Raw genomic sequence first — 23,319 nt, 5'->3', positions numbered from 1 at the left:
TGCCTAAAGGACAACCAAGAATGTGGCCCTGCTGTGCTAGGCACTGTGCAAACACAGATGGTCCTGTGCTGAAGAGCTTATAGTCTAAACAGACAAGACAGACACAGGGTGAGGGAAAGAGGTAGGACATACAAGCAGACTGTACAATGTGGTGGCACCAAACAGCATATTAGTTCCAGAGTTTATTTTGGGGTGTGGGTTTGGCTAGGTGGGTATTAGCTAAATGGAAAGAAAAGTGAAGGGTAGGAGTGTGAAGGGACAGAGTGATGGAGGTGCAAGTATGGAATGAAACTGTGGTGAAGAGACTGTGAGGAAGGGGAATGGGGAGGTTGAAGCAAATAGTCAGTCAGTACAGGGCAGAGACAGTCCAGTCAAAACATAAATCAGATGGAGCCAAACTGAAACCCATCACCCTCACCCCAGAACTTTGGGAAGCTTCAGATCTGAAACTTAACTTCACAATTTTCAACCATCTCTATTTACAGCTGTATTTCTGCCCTTTATAATACATAGCAGCACATTTCCCCAGGCTGAAGCGCTCATTGGATGTAATTCTGAACATGCCCTCAGAGTCCCTCTGTTCAAACCAATACAACATTTTAATTAAATGAGTTTAGCCATCCTTAGCTCAGTCTCCATTTGGCTGTACGTCGCTTAACAAAAGGTGCGTATTCACTTTAGTACTTCCACATAACCCTATAAAGGCAAAGCCCCTACTCTAAAGATGCAATAGTACACATAAAGCCTGAATTATATTTACTCTCTACTTCCCATCCTTCTAGCTACAGAGCATAACCTCCACAGGTCAGTGTTATATTCATGGCACAGGCAGCAGAGCAAAAGAATGTACATGGGCAAGTCTCATCATTATGGATTGTACGCTCTTCAGATCAGGAACCATGTCTGAAGAGCTTGTACAGTGCCTGAAAAAATGGGGTCTAAGGGCACTAGCTTAATACAAACAATTAAACAACTATCATCACCCATATTGCAGCTCAAGCTTTTGTTGCCAACAGTATAACAACATAGCAGTGGCATCAAAACTGTGATGTGATCTATTGTGCCAATAAGGAATATTGCATCACTTTAGCTCAGTCATGTCTGAACTTCACAAGTTAATTTGACCTCTCAAATCTGATTCCTCTAATATGTGGCTTGCTATTGTTTAGGGTTTTTTTTCCAAGATAAGAGCTGTAAACGAGTAATTTCACCCTCTGCTGGAGAGCCGGATTAACATTACCAGATTATCAATCTGTTTTCTGTGCTCTTTAAATCCTCCTCGCTGCCCTCCATGCAACACCCCTATTTTCAGAGGTTCATGTCTGTGGAGAATTGTTTTGATAAAAGCTAACATTTGGTAATTTCGGAAGGAAATTAAAATTGTCCTTTCATTCAGAGTTCAAAAACAATCTGAGCACATCCACAGCACCGCCATTAATCTAAAAGGCACTATTAGTTCAGAAACTTTCAACATTCAGAATGAGGAGAGGACAATGACAAGACAATGCAGAACTTTGAAAGAACGCAAATTAAATTTAGGAACACGTGTCTACGTGATGAAGCAGAACTGTCTGTCTCACTAATGACAGACGTGTTGTCTGTCTACAACAGTTCCTCAAATCACTATTTTCTATCCTCGTCATGGGCAAATAGCTAATTTTTCATTTCACTGGCTGTTGCAAAATACTGGGGGTGAGGGGTGGAATTCAGTTTAGGTCAAACAAATTCAAAAACTGTGAAAAACTCCAATGGATTCGAAAAAAAATCTATTTCAGGTCAAACAAAACATGTTTAATTGGACCCAAAATGGATTCTTTTTTTTTTTTTGCATTTGTAAAGAGCTAGATAGCAGCAGCGGTCTCCCCTAAAAGCTTTAGCCCAATGGTTAGAGCATTCACCAGGGATGTGGGAGACCTAGATTCAATTCCCCCTTCTGTCTGAGGACGTGAACAGATTTGAAGTTGGAGCTCCCACCTTGCAAGACAATACCCTGACAGGTGTCTCTGTCTCTGGTGTTGAAGCTGTTCCTCTTTGTATAAATAGCCATTGAAGAAGGGAGTTGAATTTTGAACCCAATGACCCAATAACCTAGTAAATGGTTACCAGTCTTTTGTGAGTCTCTGGGTCCTATGTGCTTCTAAGTCAACTGGGTCTGGGTTGAATCTAGGCACTGTTTCTAGCTCTGGGTCTTTAATGCACACTCCCAGCCTTAGACTTCTTGCCTGATACCCTTCCTTGGAACATGGGTGCCAGAACTCAGCTACCCTAGACTCCAAAATCAGGGTCTGGGACTCTGAGTCACTTCAAAGGCTCCCTCAGAGTCCCTCTTTCACTGTGAGCACTTGGTTCCTTCGAGAAGCCAAATGTGGTAGGAACGGAGTCTTAGCAAAGGAATATCTTAACCACAATAACTTTCCTCTTACAAATCACTGTAATGTTACAGCTCTTTGAAAAACAACAGAAGTCCTGAGCACTTTTCCCTGGTCTGATCTCACCCCATCTGTGTGTCAGGTTGGTCAACATTTCAGGCCTGATGGAATCCAGCCTTCCCATTCTCCCCTGAATATCCTGCATGTGGCAATACTCGGCTCCCCACTGCTTAGCGTGGCACCCCTTCTTAAGTAGTTTCTGTCCTCTTTTGCCATGTGTTTAGCTGGCAATCTCTAATCCCTTCCCCTATTCAGGCTTGCCACACTATATAGAAAAATCATTGTTCCATAGGGGTCTGCCAGTAGATGAGAATCATTCAAGGCTATTAATGCCAGATTGCTGCCTTGATAGCTTCTCTGTGGTAGTCCCCCAAAGAGGGATTAAATGCCTTTCCTGGGCAGGGCAGCTGCCTAGAATGCACTTCAATAAAGTGCCTTGGGTAAATTAAAACCTGTGTTCAGCACATAATCCAAAATGGAGTTCCTAATCCAAAATGGAGTTCACAATTTGATCCCAAAGTCATGATTAAGGGGAAGGGGGGACTGTGACATGTGACAGTATGAGTAATTAAAGCTCTAGTTCAGGAAAGTCTTAAATATGTGCTTAAGTCTCTCCCTATTCAAGAACCGCATGTTTAAGTCAAGCAGCATGCCACAAAATACTACAACCCAAGCTGCAAAATACTGCAGAACACATTATTCAAATGCATAGCATCTTCTGCGCTATAATTTGTCATTGCAACCATCTTAGACAGGGTCTGAGAACAGCACATGTTTAAATGCTGTTGTGAATAGGGATCTAAACAAATGAATATAGCTGATCTTTAACGGTGAACTATAGGTGACATTTTAAGAGTTTGGTTTGGATAGCACCCAAAAATTTGGAGTATGGATGGGCTTATTAAAGTGTGTCTAATTTTGACACCCCCCCTGGAATGTTATATATGTAACTCTGACTAGTGCATATACTGGTTGTAATCACAAATTACAAGTACACCAGCAATAGTATAAACGTAACCAATATATTCTGCAATTTATTGCCAAGTGGATTGTGTCACTGTGTGGGATGCTTCTCAGTTAAGTGAAAGGCATATCACAAGCTGACTTGCACAGCTGTGGTTTGAAAACAAGAGAGGGGTGGACCAGAGACTCATACAAACACCCCTATTCTGAAGCATTCAAACAAGCCCAAAATTTGTCAACCACTGCTTTGAAGGCAAGAAGATCTCTAGACAGTATGTTGTTGAGGACTGGTAAGTCAACTAAACACCCCATCAGACACTTGGAACAAGTGCAACTAAAACCAAAAATCCAAAACAACATTCAGTGACTTTTAAAAAGATATTAAAGCTAGAAGTAACTAACAGAGTCGGTAAAATCTATCATATGGCTAAAAATTACATGAGAAATCATGGCCACAGTGAAGTCAACTGGCATTTTGCCACTGACTTCCGGGACTTTCTCTCTATTTCTTATGTATCCTTGTTCTATCCCATACAAGCTTTAGTCAGCTATGGCTGAGAGAAGACTGAGGGGGAGATTTTCAAAGGCACAAATGGCAGTTAGATGGCTAACTCCCACTGAAAATCAAGTGGAGTCTGCCAGCAAACTGCCACTTGTGCCTTTGAAAATCTCTGTGTGCCTCTGTAACCCAAACTCATTCAGGAAGTTCTGCAACAACTTCATCCACTAGATTTCAAGATATTTTTATTCCTCTGCTACTCCAGTATTTAAATTGGTTTGAAAACCGGGTTAATTTTACATCACTACTGCACAAAGGATGAAATTTCAGTAATCGGTTGATGATGATTAATGATTAACTTAAAACAGATGACTTCAAAACCAGCGAGAAAAAAATCCTGAGAGCAAAAGATGTATTTTTCCTCCTCCCCCAGCAATCATAGGCTGTTTTTTCTGAATGGTGAGTAACTATAAAGTTATATCCCTTTTTAATACTGCAGCCTTTTCTTCAGTTCTTACAAGCACTAAATTTATCAACGAAAAAGATCAAGTTGCAGCCTTATTCTTTTGTTCCATTATATTCTTCTCTTTATATAATCACCAGTTTGGGTTGCTCTACTGATGTCATGTTACCAGGAAACGAGGGACTCATAAAATAGATTTTGAGCCTACAATATGTGGCTAAAAAAAGTATTATTTTTATGGTTCACTTAGAAGTTAGCCTGTTATGCAATCTGATAGTCAATTATACAGATATATTCTTGATAGAGGAATAAATTAAGAGTATTCATTTTTGCTTGCTACACAGTCTTCTCTCTTTGCTTCATTAGTACTTCATTATTCCTTCAAAGTTTATATGGTCTTTGTTCACTGATGAACAGCTACCTTTGAGGGGGAGAGCTGGAGTGGATACAAAAGACAAGTGGACTAAGTGGGATGTGAAAGTACCCTCTAGGGTCACATCATGCTGAATTTTTTTTGTTCACTACCATATTCGTTCTATTTCATTCCTCTGAAGAAGAGTAAAATGGTGCCTTAGTCAGTGATATGTTGCCAATATTTCAACCCAGGACATCCATATGGATTTTCCTCATTAGCCAGTGATAAACCACATGGACCCAGTAGAGGGGAAATGCAAGTGAAAGGCATGGAGAATTTCTTTATAAGTTTTTCTATGTAAACATAATTTCTGCCTCTAAGGAAAAAGTCAATACCAACTGGCAAACAAACGAACTGATATATTTACCAGTATATGAAACTGTATTATACTAGAAATGTTTACACTTCACATGTTCCAAAAATATACTGAGTATATTGATAGCATAGCACAGGGTTTAGCTTGTTCAATTTGAAAGCAGGGGAGACAGTGAGGCTCTTGGGGCATGGGTTAAGTTTCCTCCTCAAGAATTATTTTGAAAATACCCAACATCTGGTACAATCAAATGCATTCTAGGAGACAACAATTTGTTATTTAGAAATAGGTTAATGAGCACTGGGGATAAGTCATCACTGGCAGGGATGATTAAGCAGTCAGGCCCAGATCCACAAAGGTATTTAGGTACCTAAATTCCAGACTTAGGTGCCTAAGTCTTGTGTTTAGGTGCTTAAATTCCAGTTTTGTCTCAATCAGATCCATAAAAACTCCTACCGAACCCTATAGATACCTAAACTCACTCAGCACTTAAGTTTTTAGAGTAAAGGTTTCCTAGGCACCTATGTTTCAAACTCTGGGCATGTGCACTGCTGCCTTTCTCCAGGTGTCTGGACACCTATCTCCCAGCTAAACCCCAAAGCAATTCATGAGCCTGGGGAAGATTGGTGTTCAGACTCCTAACTCAAACGCAGGGCCCAATCTGGTGATGTGGTCTCTGAACACTCTGACCACATCATGTCCCATTCAAAATCCAGGGAGGGGAATGTGGTGGTAGTACTGCCCACCTTATAACTTTTAGCCTAGCGCTTAGAGCACTGGCCTGGGATCTGCCCAATGACTGTTCCACTGTAGATAAATGCTTAAATAGTCATTGGGCCAGAAAGAGAGAGACAGATACTCTGTAGCCAGTAGTTAGAGTACACACCTGGGAGGTGGGAGACACCAGGTCCAATATCCCAGCTCCAATCACTCTTTCAGTATTTATCCAAAGTGGAACAGCTTAAAACAGGATAGCTTGAGGGAACCCCACATCAGAATATCCCATAGCTCAGCAGCTAGAGCACTCCCCGGAGAGATGGGACACCCCTGTTCAAATGCTTTCTCCCCCTGTGGCAGAAAGGAGGGAATGGACGCTGGGTCTCCCACAAACCAGGTGAGCACTCTAACCACTGGGCTAAAAGTTATAAGGTGAGCAGCACTTCCTCCTCCAGCCATTTTGCATGGAGCAAGGCAGCTGCCTAACTCATTCCCTCACAAAGTGGCCTAGGTGCCTAAGCTGCCTGACTCCAGGCAGCTGGTTCCCATTCATGGATCTCTAGCAGAGACAGACACTTAAGAATTCCTTTGTCATTTGGGCTACAGGAAGGTGCCTATCTCCAAGAGAAGGGTGGGGATTAACACACACCCCTCTGTTTGGCTTCTTCCATTGGATAGCTAAGGCAGCTCCACATCTATTATACTGGCATTTCTGGATGGTATTCTATGGTGCCTCTCTCTCCCCATTAACTGTATAGGGAGCCTAAGATTCTAACTCACCTTGGAGGATCACCATATTGTTCCTGTGATTTTCTAGGCACATAAAAGTTAGGTGCCATGATGCTCAGTGTTGCAACACCTAAGTATCTTTGTGGGTCCCACTCCAACTGCTTAGATTGAAAGCTCTTTTTGTTCTGTGTTTGTACAGCACCAAGCACAATGGGTCTGGTCTATGACTAGAGTGGCTAGGTGCTACGGTGACAGATAATAAGTAATAACAGAGAGGAAGTGAACTCTTATTAGATCATCCTAACCCTTCCTTCAACTGTGTGGGGACATTTTTTATGTGGGACTTCCAAGAATCCTCTTTCTGGTGTATGCAGCTTCAAGTAGTGTGGCAATTGTGTATACTCCAGTTTTAAAGGTGCTGTAACTATTCTGGATGTAGAGTTCAAACAAACTTGGCAGCTGCAGCTGGAATTGGTTGGATGCTGAATCTCAAAAAGTGGGGCTGATATAGCTTCTAGGCAAAGGGCCTTCTGACTGTAGTCCTGATGCGAAGGCCACTGCAGTCTTTTCATTGACTTAAATGGGCTTTTAATCAAGCTCTGTGTTACATTGTTTATACTGTTACGTTGTTTTTTGTGGTTAATTTTATCCAGCTAGAGTCACTGTAGTTAAATTAAAAGGCAATATTGACTGTCTGGATTTTGAGAGACATATCACCTTGTTGCAAATCAGTGGTCTTTAGATGCTTTTATATCACAGTAAATAACGTTGTGCTCATATTCTGAATATTAACACGTACATCCATTCTTAAATATATGCCATACGACAAGATGAATTATTGGCCTTGGGTCAAGTTCTGTTCTCAGATATGCATGGACAGCTCATTGAATTTCATGGGAAATGTGTGCTGTATAGGAGAGAAAATGGGTCTTTTTATAGTGTTGCACACCTTAATATCACCATGAAGTAGCCATTTATATGGAATAATGGCTCCTTTTATCTTGGTTTTAAAGATTAATAAAGTAGTTAGGTTAAAAATAAATAATCAATTCAAATTTTTACCCAAAATGAGAACCAATCTTCAACCACATTCTCTTTCTAACTGTATGTGAACTAGCAGATTTAGGACCTGTAAATCACATCCCTGCACTTCCATCAGTGATATTAATGGCAGCGACTGTAGTGTTCGCAAATTTGGGTGCTTTTACCACCAGGTCATCTAATCCCACTGACTTAAATGACAAAGGAACACATCAAAGCAACATGGGCAAAATGTTTTACTTGGGAGTCCAGAGTTAATTTAGGTAGCTAAATCTATATTGAAATACATGGGAACTGCAGGTGCTCAGCACTTCCAAAGATCAGGCCACTGATTTAGGTGCCTTATTATCTATTAAGATGCGTAAGGTTAAGCACCCAAGTTTAAAAACATTGGCCTGGCTATATACCTGGAGGACACTGAAAACTAGTTTGACACTAAATGTGTCTTTGTCCCCCTCTAGCATCTGGATAACCTAAAGAGGTCTATGAATCTACTAATGCCTTCAAGCTAAAGCTCAAGTAAAAGCTGCTCATGCCTTTAGATCCCCATAGAGCACCTGACCGGGTCAATTGCTGGAGCTTCAGGGATTGAACCTGGGAGCTATGGATCTAAATGCATGAGCCTTATTGCTTGGAGTAAAGGGCCAGATCTATACGTTTTAAGTCAATAATAAACTTTATGTGGTTTAGTCATTAGATGTGGGACAGAGAGAGAGTTGATTAGTGTGCTATGCTAGCAACCAAAATGACACCATTTAACATTCCAGAAAATGGCTTGCAAGGTAGATTAAAATATCTAGTGATGTGTCATGCACTCAATTCAAAGCTATGTGTATAGTGCACCACAAAATTATAACAGGACTTCTTCAGTTTATCATGAAATAAGTCCAAAATGTTTATCTGAAGCCAACCTTTATATTTTCCTCTGCCCTTTCTGCCTCATTCTGCCCTCCTACACATGCAAAACAAGTGGGAACTTGTATCTGCAGCTGTCTGGGCTAAGTGCAGAGGGACTGCTTCCCAACAGCATCTTGGCATAAGCAAGCAGAGAAATATACATAGTCTGCCTTGAGTTCAGTTCCGTGGATGTACTGAATGTAAGCTAACAGGTGGGCGGAGAATGGGAAAGATACAGAGATAAAAGGCACTTACTGATGCATCCTGCATTTTGAAACTGGGTTTGATATTTAGAAACCTATACTCCAGACCAAAGGACAAGCAGATGGATATAGAGTTTTGATGTTTCCTGCCACCATATGTTGAGGGTTGTATTCTGAATCATTTGTTTTACTGGCATCCTGGAAGTGAAGAAGAGGAATCAGAGGGAGCAGGTAGCAGCTGTCTGCTTCTGCATTAGTAAACACAAGGCTGTGTTTCAAAAAGGGCTAAATGACATGTCCAGGCTATGTAGCAGTGGGGAATACTAATCATGGGGCTGTATGAAATGAGACCTGTTGATGAAAATCCTTCAAATTAGCACAAGAGCTAAAAGCTCTAAAAGTTGCTGTGGTAACTTTTCCCATTTATATATATTTATAACTCATATGCAGTAGAGAAGCTTAGCATTCAGAGCGTATGAGCAGTTGAACTTCGATTTCTAGGTTATTAGGAGTTGAAGCTCTTATATCAGTAGAAAGATAGAGACAATGTATGGAAAACAAAGGTCACAGATTTGAGTTACAGCTTCAAAACAATAAAGCCCTCCAAATAAGTAATATACAGGCAATCAACTCCTTTTTTGGTGTAGATTTGATAACTTTTACTAGTTTGCAAGAAGCAACTCAACCAATAAAATTTAGTTTCTACAACATAATTTATTTATACTGAATTAATACAGACAATCTTCCTACTCAGCCTGATCCAAAGTTCATCCAAGTCAATGGAAAGACACCCATTGACCTCTGTGGGTTTTGAATTAAGCCCTAGGTGTCTCCACTAGAAGTGATATTAGGACAAGTTGTAGCCAACAAAAAAATAGACACATACGCCCTTTTATACAGCACCCAATAAGATCAGATCCTTTGTCTTAGGTACTATAATTAGTATACCATAGAATCACCTGGCCTCATGATAATGACAGGAACATTAGGACATGGAAGTCTTCAAAGTGCAGTTAGCAAACACTTCAATGTTGGTAATTTGGGGCCTGATCCAAACCCTGTTGAAACTTCCCATTGGCTTCAATGGGTTTTGTATCACGTTCTTGGATCCTTCCAGGCTTCTATTGTACTTTCCACTACCATGAGGCCAAGTGGTATAAAGTAGAATAACTGGAAGATACATAAGAAAGGATGTGACCATGTAGGATGTAAAGGGAAAGCAATTCAACAAGTTGCTCCAATCTGCTAGTGGGTAAACTCCAGCAGAATATACTTGCTTAGTGGGTTACTATGGCTCAAGTTAGTTATCTTTATTAAAAAAAATAAGTTTGGCAAATATTATACAGACTACTAGTTCTCAGCCTTGTAGGTAGCTACACCAGTTGCCCGGATTAAGGCCTCAGTATTAAAAGTCAGTGCCCATCGCCTGCTGTTCAACTGCCTGGCTTCTGTTCTATAGGGAAGCATGAGCTATTTCAAGCCAGGTTTTTGTGTACCCAGGCTCCTCTGCATCTTAGAGTATGTGTAGTTGAGGAAGAGACGATCCACCAGCACACTGGCTCATTAAGGCCCTGATTTACCAAGATAATTAAGCAAGTGCCAAATTTTGAGCACATGCTTAGTTAGGCACCTGCTTAAGTACCTTGTTGAATCTGGGCCCAAGGTAGGCAGGAAGGAGGTTAGGCCTGAGTACTAGTCCTGCTGAAAAGAATAACCAGTACAATCAGAAGCAGTGCCAGGCATAAGTAGACTAAGCAATTGCTTAGGGCCCCGAGCGGCTCAAGGGGCCCCCCTATTAATTATTTGTATGTGTTGTGGGCGGGAGGGGGGGCACAAATAGTCCTGCTTAGGGCCACCAATGGGCTAGCACCGGCACTGAGTGCTACTAATGCACGCCAGTGATTAGGAATCACTAACAAACCACAGAAACAAAGTCTCCCCTCACTGCACTTGTTAGCTCTCACTGTAAGTATAGCACAACAGTGCTTTGCACTGCAACTCTTTTCAGAGGATCTGAAAGTGATTCATTTTAAAACATACCTCTGTGATGTCCATATAACAGAACCCTTTCACAGGTGAAGGAACCAGAGAAGAAGAGAGGTTAAGAGATTTATTTGTTCATTCTCTCTCATGGTGCTTTTTTTTTTTTTATCGGTTATAATGGGAATGCAAGTCTACTCTCTCATATATACATAAAGATAATTTTCGTGTGTGTTTGGTATCAGGCTCTGACAAAAGCTCACACCTGGACTGAAGTCTGATGTAATATATGAACATTAGAAATGCTTTTCAAAAATGCCATGTAAAGAGAGAATATTTGGGGTGGAGGGGCTTACTTTTTACATGCGTGTTAATGCATCCCCCCCACCCCCCATTTGTGATTTTTAGTAGCAGCACACACGTCAACTGTTTGGCTAATCAGCACACTATTCTATTCATTATTTTATTTTGTGGTCTGGGGAGGAATTAGGTTTTTGAGATGTTGGGAACTGAGCCAAAGACTCCCTTCTCTAACCACCGCACAAGGCTATTTCCTAAAAGTAGCAGATAATTTACCCGTTACATCCCAGCTCTGATCAACTTCTACAGTCATATAAATTGCTACAAAAATTAAAATGAGAGTTAATAATGGCAAAATGCGAAGTGTCGACACCAAGTTGAATATAAATTACCATTTAATGAGAGAAGTTGATAGGTTAAGTGGATCCTTCCAAAGGAGAGAAAATGCTGTGAAAAATATTTTTTATCCCTCTTTTGATTCTTTGTGACTCAAGCAACAATCCAAAAAGATTATTTCAAGTAACAGTTACTGAAAAACTGCAGAATCTCTTCACAAAATGAGCAACAGAAATAAATTCAGTAAACAAGGAGGATCAGGAGAATCCTTGATTGTGTTATTGCAAACACCGGACAGCTCTCATACCATAGGTAATTTAGTCTGGCAGAAGGGTAGAAGGTCTCAGAACAAAATGCTGACAGTGTAAATGGAAATATACACACACTGACAATTCAAAAGGACTCATCACAGAAACAGCGGGTTCAATTACAAGGGTATAAAAGAAAGCCACTGGAAGGAAATTAAGACATCTGATATATGACAAAATAAGGCATAAGAATGTATCACATCTACCTAATACTTTGTTTCACCTAAATGAGAGAAAACCACATAACTAGCTAAGGCACTGATCCTGCAAAGACTTGCACACATACTTAATTTTATATGGTGTGATTTGTCCCATGGAAATCAACAGATTTACTCTCAGTGTGTAATGTTGAGTGTGTTTAAGTCGTTTCTAGATCAGGGCCTAATAATGTACTTTCCATTACAGATGCAAGCTTAAGATTTCACCTTGTTACCAAAACGTGTAGTAGACACCACTGTGGTCTCTCTCTCTCTTCTGAACTAATGCAACAGTTGGTTTGAGCCTATGCTGTAGTAATCTGTAGAAGTTCAGAAAACTGGAATGTATTAAAATCTAGAGGCAGGAGAAAATTATATTTCAAAAAGGTCAGAAAAATCTGAACATCTTTTACAGAGCTAAATGCAGACAAACTGGTCGTTCTCTGTAGGAAGACAATAGCAGGTAGAGGTTGGAAATGTATGAACACACTTTCAGCTGGTGGAGTCAGAGGGGACAGAGGGTTACAGGGTCTGGTCCTCCACAGACTTGGATTTTACCGGTAAACAGTGAAACTCTGATTTACGTTGATTGCACTTATATCAGTTACTAGATTTATATTCAGCTTTCCTGGGGCAAGCTGGTTTACAGCATGCTTTAAATGTAGGTAGGGTATTTTAGTGCTGTTTATATTATTACTACTATTCCTCTAGTAGTCAGTGTATAGCTTCTCAGTATTGTTTCTACCTAGGTTCTCATACCACATCATCACTGTGGTGTTATAACATGATAGTTGAGTGCATCTTTTTAGGAACATTGTAGGATCCTGGTTAAAAAAAGGTTGACTCATCTGCTGGGATACAAGAACAATTGCCACCACCAATAACCACCATTATGCCTTCAAGTTCAGTCTTGCTTCCCTGACTTTGACTGTGCAAAATCTTCACTTAAAGTCCAGTATTGCCAACCCCAAGCATTCAAAAATCATGAGTCAGGCTTCCAAAAACCATGAGATTTATTAAAAAAAAAAAGTTGGTGCTCTTTTTATTTGCCTTCTGATTTCTGAGCCTTTAGTATTCACTTTTCTCTCCAACAATGAGAGCTAGAAATTTACTTTTCAAAATAATGAAAACTAAGATTTTCACATAACATGAATCCAGGAGCTGGAGCTTTAAGACCAACACTAGTATCACAAGAGACCTGATAAAATCATGGGAGTTGGCAACACTGAAAATCACATACCTCCTTGACTGATTCAAGATCTCTTGAGAGTCTGCTACATTGCCTTTGCAAGCTTCTTCCTGAGGCAGAGGGAATATTAGGGCAGGATCAGAGTTCCTGCAGGGAAAACTTTAGGAATCACAAAACTCAGAAGAAAGCTGAGGCTGAGCAATCTCTGTTTTTTTGATATTATCATTAAAGGCAAATCCATGGAAGGTTGACCTTGGACTTTCCCCAGTGCTTGTATAGTCTTTTTGGAAAAGGGTGGAAACTCCACCTGTATGTATATATATATATATATATAAAAACAATGTGATATATGAAGTCAGTAATCTACTAGCATGAAATTGGAATCTATATCCACAGTTGTCTTGACATGTGATGTATACTTTTAGTGCTTGTTACTAATGGCATTTAGATTCGATTTTATTTTTTTCTCTAAAGCGTTCCACTTTAGCCCAATGTCTGGGCTGATTGATTATAGAAGAAAGTATGGAAATGAAGTGACAATCACAGCTTTTTTAATTAAAAAATTGTGTTTACGGAAAAATGGTCTTTGTCCCAATAAGTGAGGCCTAGAAGTCTGGCAGAATAGTTCTTCATCTGAAGGTACGTGAAATAATTAAAGGATGAGTTACTGTAGCAGGGTGGTCGCCTACTGTAGCCCTGGAAGGGTTAAAGGCCAGCCCTGGGAGAGGGCTGGGCTGTGAAGCAAAGCTTAGGCTGATTGGGGAAGGCAGGAACAGCTGGGGCCATGCCCCAATCAGGCCCAGCTGATCCCTATAAGAGGCTGTGAGCCAGAAGCCCAAATGTTCACTCTCGCTCTGTCTTTAGAGGGAAAAGGGCCTGGCTGCTGGGGATGTACCTGGGTACCTAAGGTGGGGCAGGGCTGGGGGAAGGCAAGAGGAGCTGGGGGCTCTGGCCTGGAAACCCCCAGGCTGCAGGCCTAGTGGAAGGCCAACTGGGTACTAGGGTCACAGGGGGCAGCCCATAGGTAGGCAGAGGCAGCAGGTCCAAACACCCCTGCCGGTGATGAATGGCTTATATACTGCAGTCTGCCCCAGTGAACGGGGGCTAGATGGAGACTGGGCACTAGCCAAAGACTGAAGCAAGGTGGGGATAGGGGGCAGGGGTTCCCCCAGAAGGGGAAGACCCTGAGACTGTGGGGTTACTGCCAGGGGGCAGCACCCCAGTGGAAAGGGGCACCTGGGTCCGGGAGGGACACGGGGGCCCAGCGGCAGCGAGACACTGGCCGACAGAGGGTGCTCCGGAGGCTGGAAGCTAATTCCCTGAGGGACCAGCAGGACGCGCCATGGCGGTGAGTCTCGCACAGTTACAGTTACCCTGCCATAGTATATAGAGGTGAACCTGGAAAGAAACCTAAGACCCCAAAACTCTGCTACCTAACAAACCAAGTTGGAAGCCTTCACAAAAATCTGATAAAAAACAATTTAAAAAAATAATCTCAACAATGGGAAAAGATGAAGGATCTGATTCTTCACTCCATATACTGGTACAACCTGGGAATAAAATGCTACCAGATTATGAGGATAGTATTTTATACCCACTTTGCAAAGGTATAAATGGCTAAAAAAAAGCAAGGCAAGCAGAGAATGAAGCTCCATATCATAATTCAGCATAATGTAGTAACAGATTGGAAGTTCCTCTTTTATTGGTATTGCAAACTGCTAGTTTTACCTGACAGATGGTCATAGGACTGTTGCCTTCAGTTTAGAACCAATCCTACAACAGAAGATGGCTTCTGCTACTAATCCTAAAAAAGGGATGTCAAGAATTATGCTGGGTGAGATCCTCCCAGTTATATTCTGGCTTCTAGATTTGGAATTACAATAGGCTGGTTATTTACTGCAGCCATTCTGTTTATATGGAATAATAGCATGATAACCCATCACATGCATGCCACTATTTTACATACATGGTATACTACTAATTTAAAGCTGCCCCAATGCCACCATCCTTTCTTGCCTTTCCTCTGGCAGAGAATTTAAAAAAAAAAGGCTGATGTGCACTTAAAGATTCTGAGTAGATGAATTTTTCAAAATTTCAAAATTTTCAAAAGAGCCTAAGTCCCATATTCAAAAGTAAAAGTCATTGAAAGTCAACAGGATGTAGTCTCTCAAGTGCCTAAGTCACTTTTGAAAATGGGAACTAGGAGCCTTAGGTGCTTTTTGAACATTTTACCTCTATGTTTCTAGGAAGATAAAGTGTTATTGTTGTCAATCTCATAATAGAGACACTGCTGGGAAAGAGAGATACCTCTGAGCCTTTTGGAACATTTCCATAATTGGATTGTCCCTAAAACTTTTTTTAAAAAAGGGAACTGATGAACATATACAGCAGATGTGTTCTTCCTGTGAAATCTGAATGTCACCATCAATCTTTGTTAGCAGCTACCAACAACAAAAGGGTAAAAGAATTCAGCTCTGCTGTTTTGTGCAGTGACTAAATAATGCACCTGAAATTAAGTAAAATCCAATAAGGAGACACACCATGTTATTGGAAGACGTTCCATTGCTGACAGCCACACAAATTATTGCACAGAAAGGGCTCTAGGTATTGTTGATCTTGACATTAAACACAACACTACTTGGTAGGGGAGCAGAACATGAAAATTCATTGCAATCAATGGCCGTAGGCTCCAGGCAGATAGCACCTTTTCACCTTGTGTCTCTGCTATTTTGATCAGCATTTAAAAGACAAACAGAAATAAATGGTCAAAAGCTAAATGACCTAGTCACTGCAGTAGGCTTGATCAAGGTAACTAATAATGCAAGAGCTCCATGAATTTAGATTTTAAAAGCAGTCCTGAGCTTTCTCCCAGATCCTGTAATCACTGTCAAAGTGATTTCCCCCCTATCCCTCCCAGCTGCTTCATAGAAAATCATCGGCCTTTGAAGGAAGTCTAAAAATAGAAAATATCACCCGACTGCAAGTTTTCAGTTCTTCGAAACGTTGTTTTAATATCAAAGACAAGAGGGCAAATTCCACCGAAAGATCCTTCCCTGTTCATCGTAGGTTTCATCTTTGGAAATCAGGTGTCTTATTTTAAATGGAAACATGTGATGCTGTCTTAGGAAGTTGCTTAGCTTTAAGCTCTTAATGCTATACACCAGCGGTCCCCAACCTTTTTGTGGCCAATAGCACATTCATGTTTTCAGAAGAGTGTGGCAGGCGCCAACAATTTTTCAAGGCTTATTTTGCATTTGTACATTAAATAATACGAAAAACATCATATTTAATATTACATAATATATGAATCCATAAGATAAAAAAGGTCATTTTACATGTAAAAGGTATTAATTAAATTATTCAGCAATTACTCTTTCACCTTAACATGTGAATTTGCCCTAATTTATCTACCTGTAAGAAAAATTAAGGAGTTCTTACAAAATAAACATCATAAACAGTTTTCATCTTATTTATTTTTAAAAAAGTAAAACATTGTTGAACTGCTGGTCCAAATATATTTATTATTCTTACTTTAACATAGATAGCCAGTTATGGTTAATTAAAAATATTCTTTTGTTGTTACTTGTATTTGGATTTCAATAAACAAACAAATATGAAAAAAAGTTAAACACAACTTAATCATACGTGCTCATCAGCACTTAATGAAAAATAGGTATCATTAATTCACTTGTTTTTTCTAATAAAGTCAGTGTGATTTTTGGCACTGCATTTCTTGAGCCAATTTTTCAGTTGGGAGAGTAGGATGATATTCCCATTCGTAAGCAATCATCAAGATGGGCATCTGTAAGCCGAGATCTGTATTTTGATTTTATGATGTTCATTGTTGAAAACAGAACTTCGCATAGATAAGTGGAACTGAAATAAGATTTTAATTTTGTATGATACATTTTTTAAGGCATGAAACTTTTTTCGGTCAACCAGATTCCAAAAGTTTTCATCTGTTGCGCAGGATTTTAGAACAATATCATTTTGAAGGTCCAAAATTTCCAGTTCCACTTACTTCAATGAGACTCGCAATTGATGTAGCCATTTCTGTTACTCTATTTGGCAAGTAAAAGGATTCACAAGAAAGGCATCTACAGGCTCAATGATGGTGAACTATTGAAATCTCTTTTCAAATTGTTCCAGAAGTGTTTGAATCTGGGTAACAAATGGTGATGGGTTAAAATCACTGTCACATACCATTTTCTTCATACTTGGGAAATGTACATTGGCATTGCCCATCATTGCTGGTGCCCCATCAGTGGTGATCGCAGACAGCTTGTGTAGTGGCATACTAATTGATGTTGCGTATGATTTGAATAAATTATAGATGTCCTCACCCTTTGTTTGCCCTTTCATAGGCAATACTTTTAGTAACTCTTCTTTATGGTGAAGTCACTAAATACCATCCTTACCATAACTGCCAACTGTGCTATATTCAATACATTTGTCGACTCATTGAACTGCAGTGAAAACCAGTCACATATTTCCAAGTCATCCTTTAGCTGAGTTTGCATGTCGCTTGAAATTGCATGTATCCTCCTCGTAACTGTTGTCTGATAACTGCAAGCCTCGTATTGCCAACAAAATCTCACGCTTGTTAGAAAATCTTCGAAACAGGAAATCAGCACCAGTCAAAAATGCTTCCTTCAACAATTCACCATCTTGAAAGGGTTTTTTCTTCTTTGTGAGTAGATGAGCAATTTTAAAGGAAGCAATAGTAGCACTTTTAGACTTTACCACGTGTCTAGTGAAAACAGATTGCTGGGCAGATAGAAGAAAATTAATCAACTCAAATCAAACCTTTCTCAACTCAGATTTAAAGGGATGGCTAATGTCAAAAGAGCCATGATTAGTTTGGAAATGGCGTTTGACATTATGTTTTTTTGGCACTGCAACAGTACCACTGTTGCACAATAAGCAAACACATTTCTCTTTATTTTCAATAAAACAATAGGATTCTTCCCACTCTGCATTGAAATAATACGTACGTCGTCTTTTATTTGAACCACTCATTTTGGTGCAAAATGTTAAAAAAATAGTAAATCACAAAGCACGAGAAAACAGCAGTATCAGTGAAGTGGAAGAATACTCACATAATATACGGAAACACGGGTCACTGACATCCCACTGCGTGCACAGGTGCAAGCAGAAAAAAAAGCGGCGATATATGAATGACGAGAGGCTGGAACCAACAGAACGCGCATGAGACAGCCTACACCTGCACTACCATGATACTACTAAACCTGGTAGGTCATTCCAGTGAACGAAAATGAGACCAGTTTGCACTGGGCAGCGCAGAGAGAAGCCGGAGAGAAGCTGCGGCCCCGCGCCTGCCAGGGACAGAACATCTGTCCCCGGCAGGCATGGATACCATGTTGGGGACCACTGGTTTAAGGTATTTGATGCACCAGAAACAACGCTTACTGAAGAGAGAAAAACCTATATTTACCCAGCTTTAAGGGCCTGATTCTCATTTGTACAAAGATTTCTTTCCACCACCACTCTGGTAGGGAAAAGAGGCCTTGCAGTGGGTGAAAATGTAATTCAAAAAGGAATATTATTTCCAAGCAGCCAGAGGGAGAGGGGACTCCTCCCTTGGTTAGATTTTTCCCCAAAAAAACTCAAATTTTCCTAAGACGACTGCTATGCAATGTAATATTTTTCTTTTTGGGATGAGAGGGGGAGGATGAGATGAGAACCATACATCAGATCAGAATAGCATAAGAAGGAGCTGACAAATCCACAGCTATGCAACTACCACCATTAGTGCCAGCCACAGAGTCAACTCAAAGTTGATTAACTCTCCAGTGACCATATTTTCAGAATCAAAAGCTGGGGTACTTTTTGCAGCAACATTTTTAGTGTAGCAAATTACTCGTGCCAGAGACAAAAGTTCACTCTTAAAAAAAGTATGCTAGTGTCACTACTGTGAACTTCAAACTCAACAGCAACACTTACATATTTTTTCAGAAAGCACTTTTTTAAATATCCTCGTCTGATTGAGTTTACATTAAACACTGTACAAATGCCATCAATGCTCACACTGAGCAAAAGGTCAGCCTTAAGAAGATAAGACGTTCTTTCAACTTTTAACTGAACGCTCCTTCCATGGGACTGTTTATTCCTGGTAAATAGAACAAACTTTACTTCAGACAGCAAGAGCAATGGTCTTGAACAAACAATTCTTGAGTTAAAAAAAGCTTTGATTGATTGAAAAAACAGGACATTACAGGTATCCTAAATACGGGTGGTGGAACACCAGGACATCAGAATAAAAAGTGGGATTTTCCTGGAAAATACAGAACGTAGCCAGAGAAAAGTACGGAATTTGACTGATAAGCAAATGGGGCTCTATCAGCTAGATTAAACCCAAAATAAAATGGTAGGCCTCCCACTGGATGGCTATTTGGATAACAGAAGTCAAAATAGACCACAGTGGTGTAGTGGTAAATACTTAAATTATACTGGGTATTGGGCAAACTTAGAAGGGAGACAGGTCTTTCCCAGAAAAGCAAATTACACAGGAATAAGAAAATAAAGTAAGGGAAACATGAATGCCCCACCTGACCCCCCGATCCCATGTGTACAGACAGGTTACCTATTGGTTTGAAATATAAATGTATATATACACACATACAAACCGTTGAGTAAAAAAAAATGCAAAGGAAGGTTTTATTAACCCTGAGGAAAGATAATTTCTGTACTTTACAGAAATTCAAATCATTCCTTTAAAGTGAAAATAAAGGTGCAAAACCAGACACCTCCTGTAAATGAGACCATAGCACCTTCTCACAATTACCATTCTCCTCTCAATGCTCAACAGACATTCGGCACTTGATTGAAAGGAGCTTGTAACACCACATTCACGTCCCCTCTCTCTAGAACAGAAACACCAAAATGGTGATGCTCAGAATCCTTACACTTATATAAAAAGGATGTTATTTCCAAAAACAAGGTGGAGAAGACTCAGTATGTGTGTCTCAGGAGTAACCATGCTAGCCTTTCTCATGAAGAGCACCACTGATAAGTAAGTTGAGCTCCAAATATACAGAAGAACTACACAGCACTAAAAAACCAAGAACAGCGTACACCACAGAAACTAAGCGCTCAAAGCTATCTGTTCCCTATACAGATATTTATGTCTGGATTTTAATTTTAAACTAGCAAACAAGTATGTTTTATATCTGTAACTAACAAATAATCTATATGCACAAATATTTCACCCAAATACCGCCACATCAACCATCAGTACTGAGATTCTAGAGTATCTGGAATACATAGGAACTTCAAAAATGCATTAGATCTTTTTCCTAACTGTTTACTGATCCTGTGGACGTTTCCGACTGTAATGATGTCAAGTGGATTGGTGGCTTTAAAAAAACATTAATTCATATAACTGTTTGTGCTATGCATGAAAGGTCCTTGGCTTACATAAGGGTCACACGAACCTACACAAGATCTCTTATACAAAATGTTAGGTGGGAATAGAACTGAAAGGTTCCTCTGAGTCTGGAACCCAAGGCCTCACTGTCCTTCTCCTTTCTAGGTAAAGGCCTAAACCTCAGACTGGTACAAACATACTTTAGGTTTTTGGTTTTTTTAAGACTTAAACAACAGCAATATAATTAATAGAAAAGTGTGTTTTCCCACAATATTTTGAGGTGCATTCTCAATAACAGGACCTCAAAGCAATTGAAGGCATCAAAAAGGGAGAAAAATCTCTCCCTTTCTGCTCCAGATATATTATGAGCCATCGAATCCAGCTCCAGAGACTCTTGAGGAAAGTATTGCAAAACTCCTCAATCATTCTGAAAATATCTAGCCCTCATATACTGTCCTGTCATTTTGTTAGCCATAAATTATGTTTGCCACACAGAACAACAATTCAGTATTAGCCTGACGATTGATGTATGAAATGTCCTCTGTCCCGCAGCAAGGATGCAAATTATATATATTTTTGCCTGGTGCAAAGATTTGGTTATATGAACATCCTGCTGCTCGTGTGCTGAAGCACTGATTCTATAATTATGTTGAATCCATACGCAGAGTGGTTAGTTTTCAAAACTGTCCCAACATTAGAGAAAATACATCAGCAGATGACTGAACAGGAATATTAAGTCAGACTCATACATCAAAGTAAGCTGTTGCTTGGATGATGCATTACACTAAAATTATTCCTATATATCAGCAGAGAATTGTTGTTCTAATGATGCATTTGTGTAATACATTATTAAAGTGAGACACAACAATGATGGATACCTCAGAAGTTAGCTTAATTTAAGGGAGAAAGAATCCAGGTGCAGATTCAGTCATTACAGGATGAAACCCAACACACACACAGCATACTGCAAGACATCTTCTTGGCACCAGGTGAAAAGGGTGAGACTACAGTAAATTTTCTGACAATATTTCCAGTGCCTCGGGTTCTGAGTTTGACCCTGTCCAGGGACCTGGGCATTTCTGAAAAGGATGCACGCTGATAATGGCTCCTAAAAAGCTGAGGAACTTGTCACTTTTGAGAAATTGGCTACTGCACAGTATTTCTTATGCGGCAACTGCCACGAATATGCACCTTCAGCTCGCATTTTCCCTTCCTCCTGCTCCCCGACCCCACCTTTCTATGCAATTTATGTTCTTTCCATCTGCAGTTACACCTGAAAATGCTCATTTCACCAGACTTAGTATCTTCTTCTCCTTATTAGTCTTTCACAGACATAATAGTATCACCAGCTGGGATAGGCTTACGAAGATATGACTTAGACCAACTTCATTTAAGTTGCATAAAATCTGACTGTCACAAAAGAAACGTAACATAAAATGGGCTCCTGAAATCTCAACCTACATTAAAACCTGTTAATTTGCCCCAGGCCCCGGGCCCTGCAGGGGCCCCTACGAGAGTTTTTCAGGACCCCTGGAGCGGGGTCCTTCACTCGCTCCCGGGGCCCTGGAAAACTCTCACAGGGCCCGAGCTTCTTCCGCTCCGGGTCTATCTCTCCCCCAAGCTTAGTGTCATCTGTGAATTTGCTGAGGGTGCAATTCATCCCATCATCCAGATCATTAATAAAGATGTTGAACAAAACCGACCCCAGGAGCAACCCCTGGGGCACTCCACTTGACACTGCCTGCCAACTAAACATCGAGCTGTTGATCACTACGCGTTCAGCCCGACAATCTAGCTAGCTTTCTATCCACCTTATAGTCCATTCATCCAAACCATACTTCAACTTGCTGGCAAGAATACATGCTTCCACCCATTTGTATTTTTTGATTCTTGAGTAATTCACTGCAGCCTGAGAGCACTTACTCAGACATACGGTTTCTGGTGATTTCCCCCCCCCCCTTAGAATTTTGTTCAGTCAAAGATCACATTGGCAAATGAAATATTTAAACTTGCTCTTATCTTCCAAGTGCTCAAGATGGATTATAATTTATCTCTGCAATATTTTAAAATTTTAATTAAAAATGCTGTTCAGTTGTAAAGGTCTTAATCTTTCCTATGTTGCTCCTGCTCATCTGTCTAGATCTGCTGCTTTTTGCAATTAGTATTTTCTACTATGGTGACCAGACTATTTGGGGAATTTTGCACTTTCTTATTAGAGTTAGTGTCTCAGTTTAGAACTGTTGTGCAGAGGCCAGTACTGTTCAGTTGTCCAAGGTAACAAAAGTCCAACTCAACCTGTTACATAAACTTGTTTATGGAAGTTGGCAAAAAATGGGGGCAAAGATGGTACAAACTGGATTTTTTAGGTTAAAAACTGTGATAAGAGGACTTCAAGGCTCCTGGTAATGTCACAGGCTTGTATGACAATGAGCTGAAAGGTATCAGAAATGGGATGAAATGTTTATAGTCAAAATTGCTGGAATGTGTTTTGATTGGTTAATTTTAATGGGATGAGGTTGCCACACCTGGGAATCCTGCATGGGAAGGGGAAGGAGGGAACTAATGACACAGGTGGGAACTGAAAGAAGCAAGATTTACCATCATGGTTGCTACCCTACTATTTCCCTTCACGATCCACCACTATACCACCAGGCATTCACCGTCCTGATCCTGAAAGATGTCCTGACCAGAGAAAGGTAATCAGATGATATTTTCACCTCTAACAGTTTCAGCTACATCTCAAACACCACCTGGGATGTGAGACTTGGGTACCTATTGTCACCTCATTTTGCGTATGTCATTTTCCCTTTCCTGCCTTATTTCTTCTCTTTTCTATCTTTCTCCTTTTGTCTTTTATTTAAAAAGAGTCCGGCTTAGCCAGCCAAGAGCCAAAACAACTCCCTCTTTTGCAACTCTGTTGCCCAGAGAGGCGGCTAAAAACAATACCTTCACT

At 40.2% G+C, this 23,319-nt stretch overlaps 1 protein-coding gene across 8 annotated transcripts in view; it reads right to left on the bottom strand.

Moving 5' to 3' along the window:
* Window positions 1–23,319, bottom strand: part of CPNE4 (copine 4) — a 342,555-nt gene that overhangs the window by 273,356 nt on the left and 45,880 nt on the right. Inside the window, exon 1 of one of the 8 annotated variants that reach the window (XM_045002789.1) lies at window positions 3,831–3,911. The exons of the other annotated variants lie outside the window; for them this stretch is intronic. The gene's annotated coding sequence lies outside the window, so the exon portion shown is untranslated. Of the gene's footprint in view, window positions 1–3,830; window positions 3,912–23,319 lie in introns of those variants that run through there. 8 annotated transcript variants of the gene reach the window in all.

This window comes from Mauremys mutica, chromosome 2 (genome assembly GCF_020497125.1).
Source record: "Mauremys mutica isolate MM-2020 ecotype Southern chromosome 2, ASM2049712v1, whole genome shotgun sequence".
NCBI lineage: Eukaryota > Metazoa > Chordata > Testudines > Geoemydidae > Mauremys > Mauremys mutica.
This window is presented reverse-complemented; position numbering and strand designations above follow the sequence as displayed.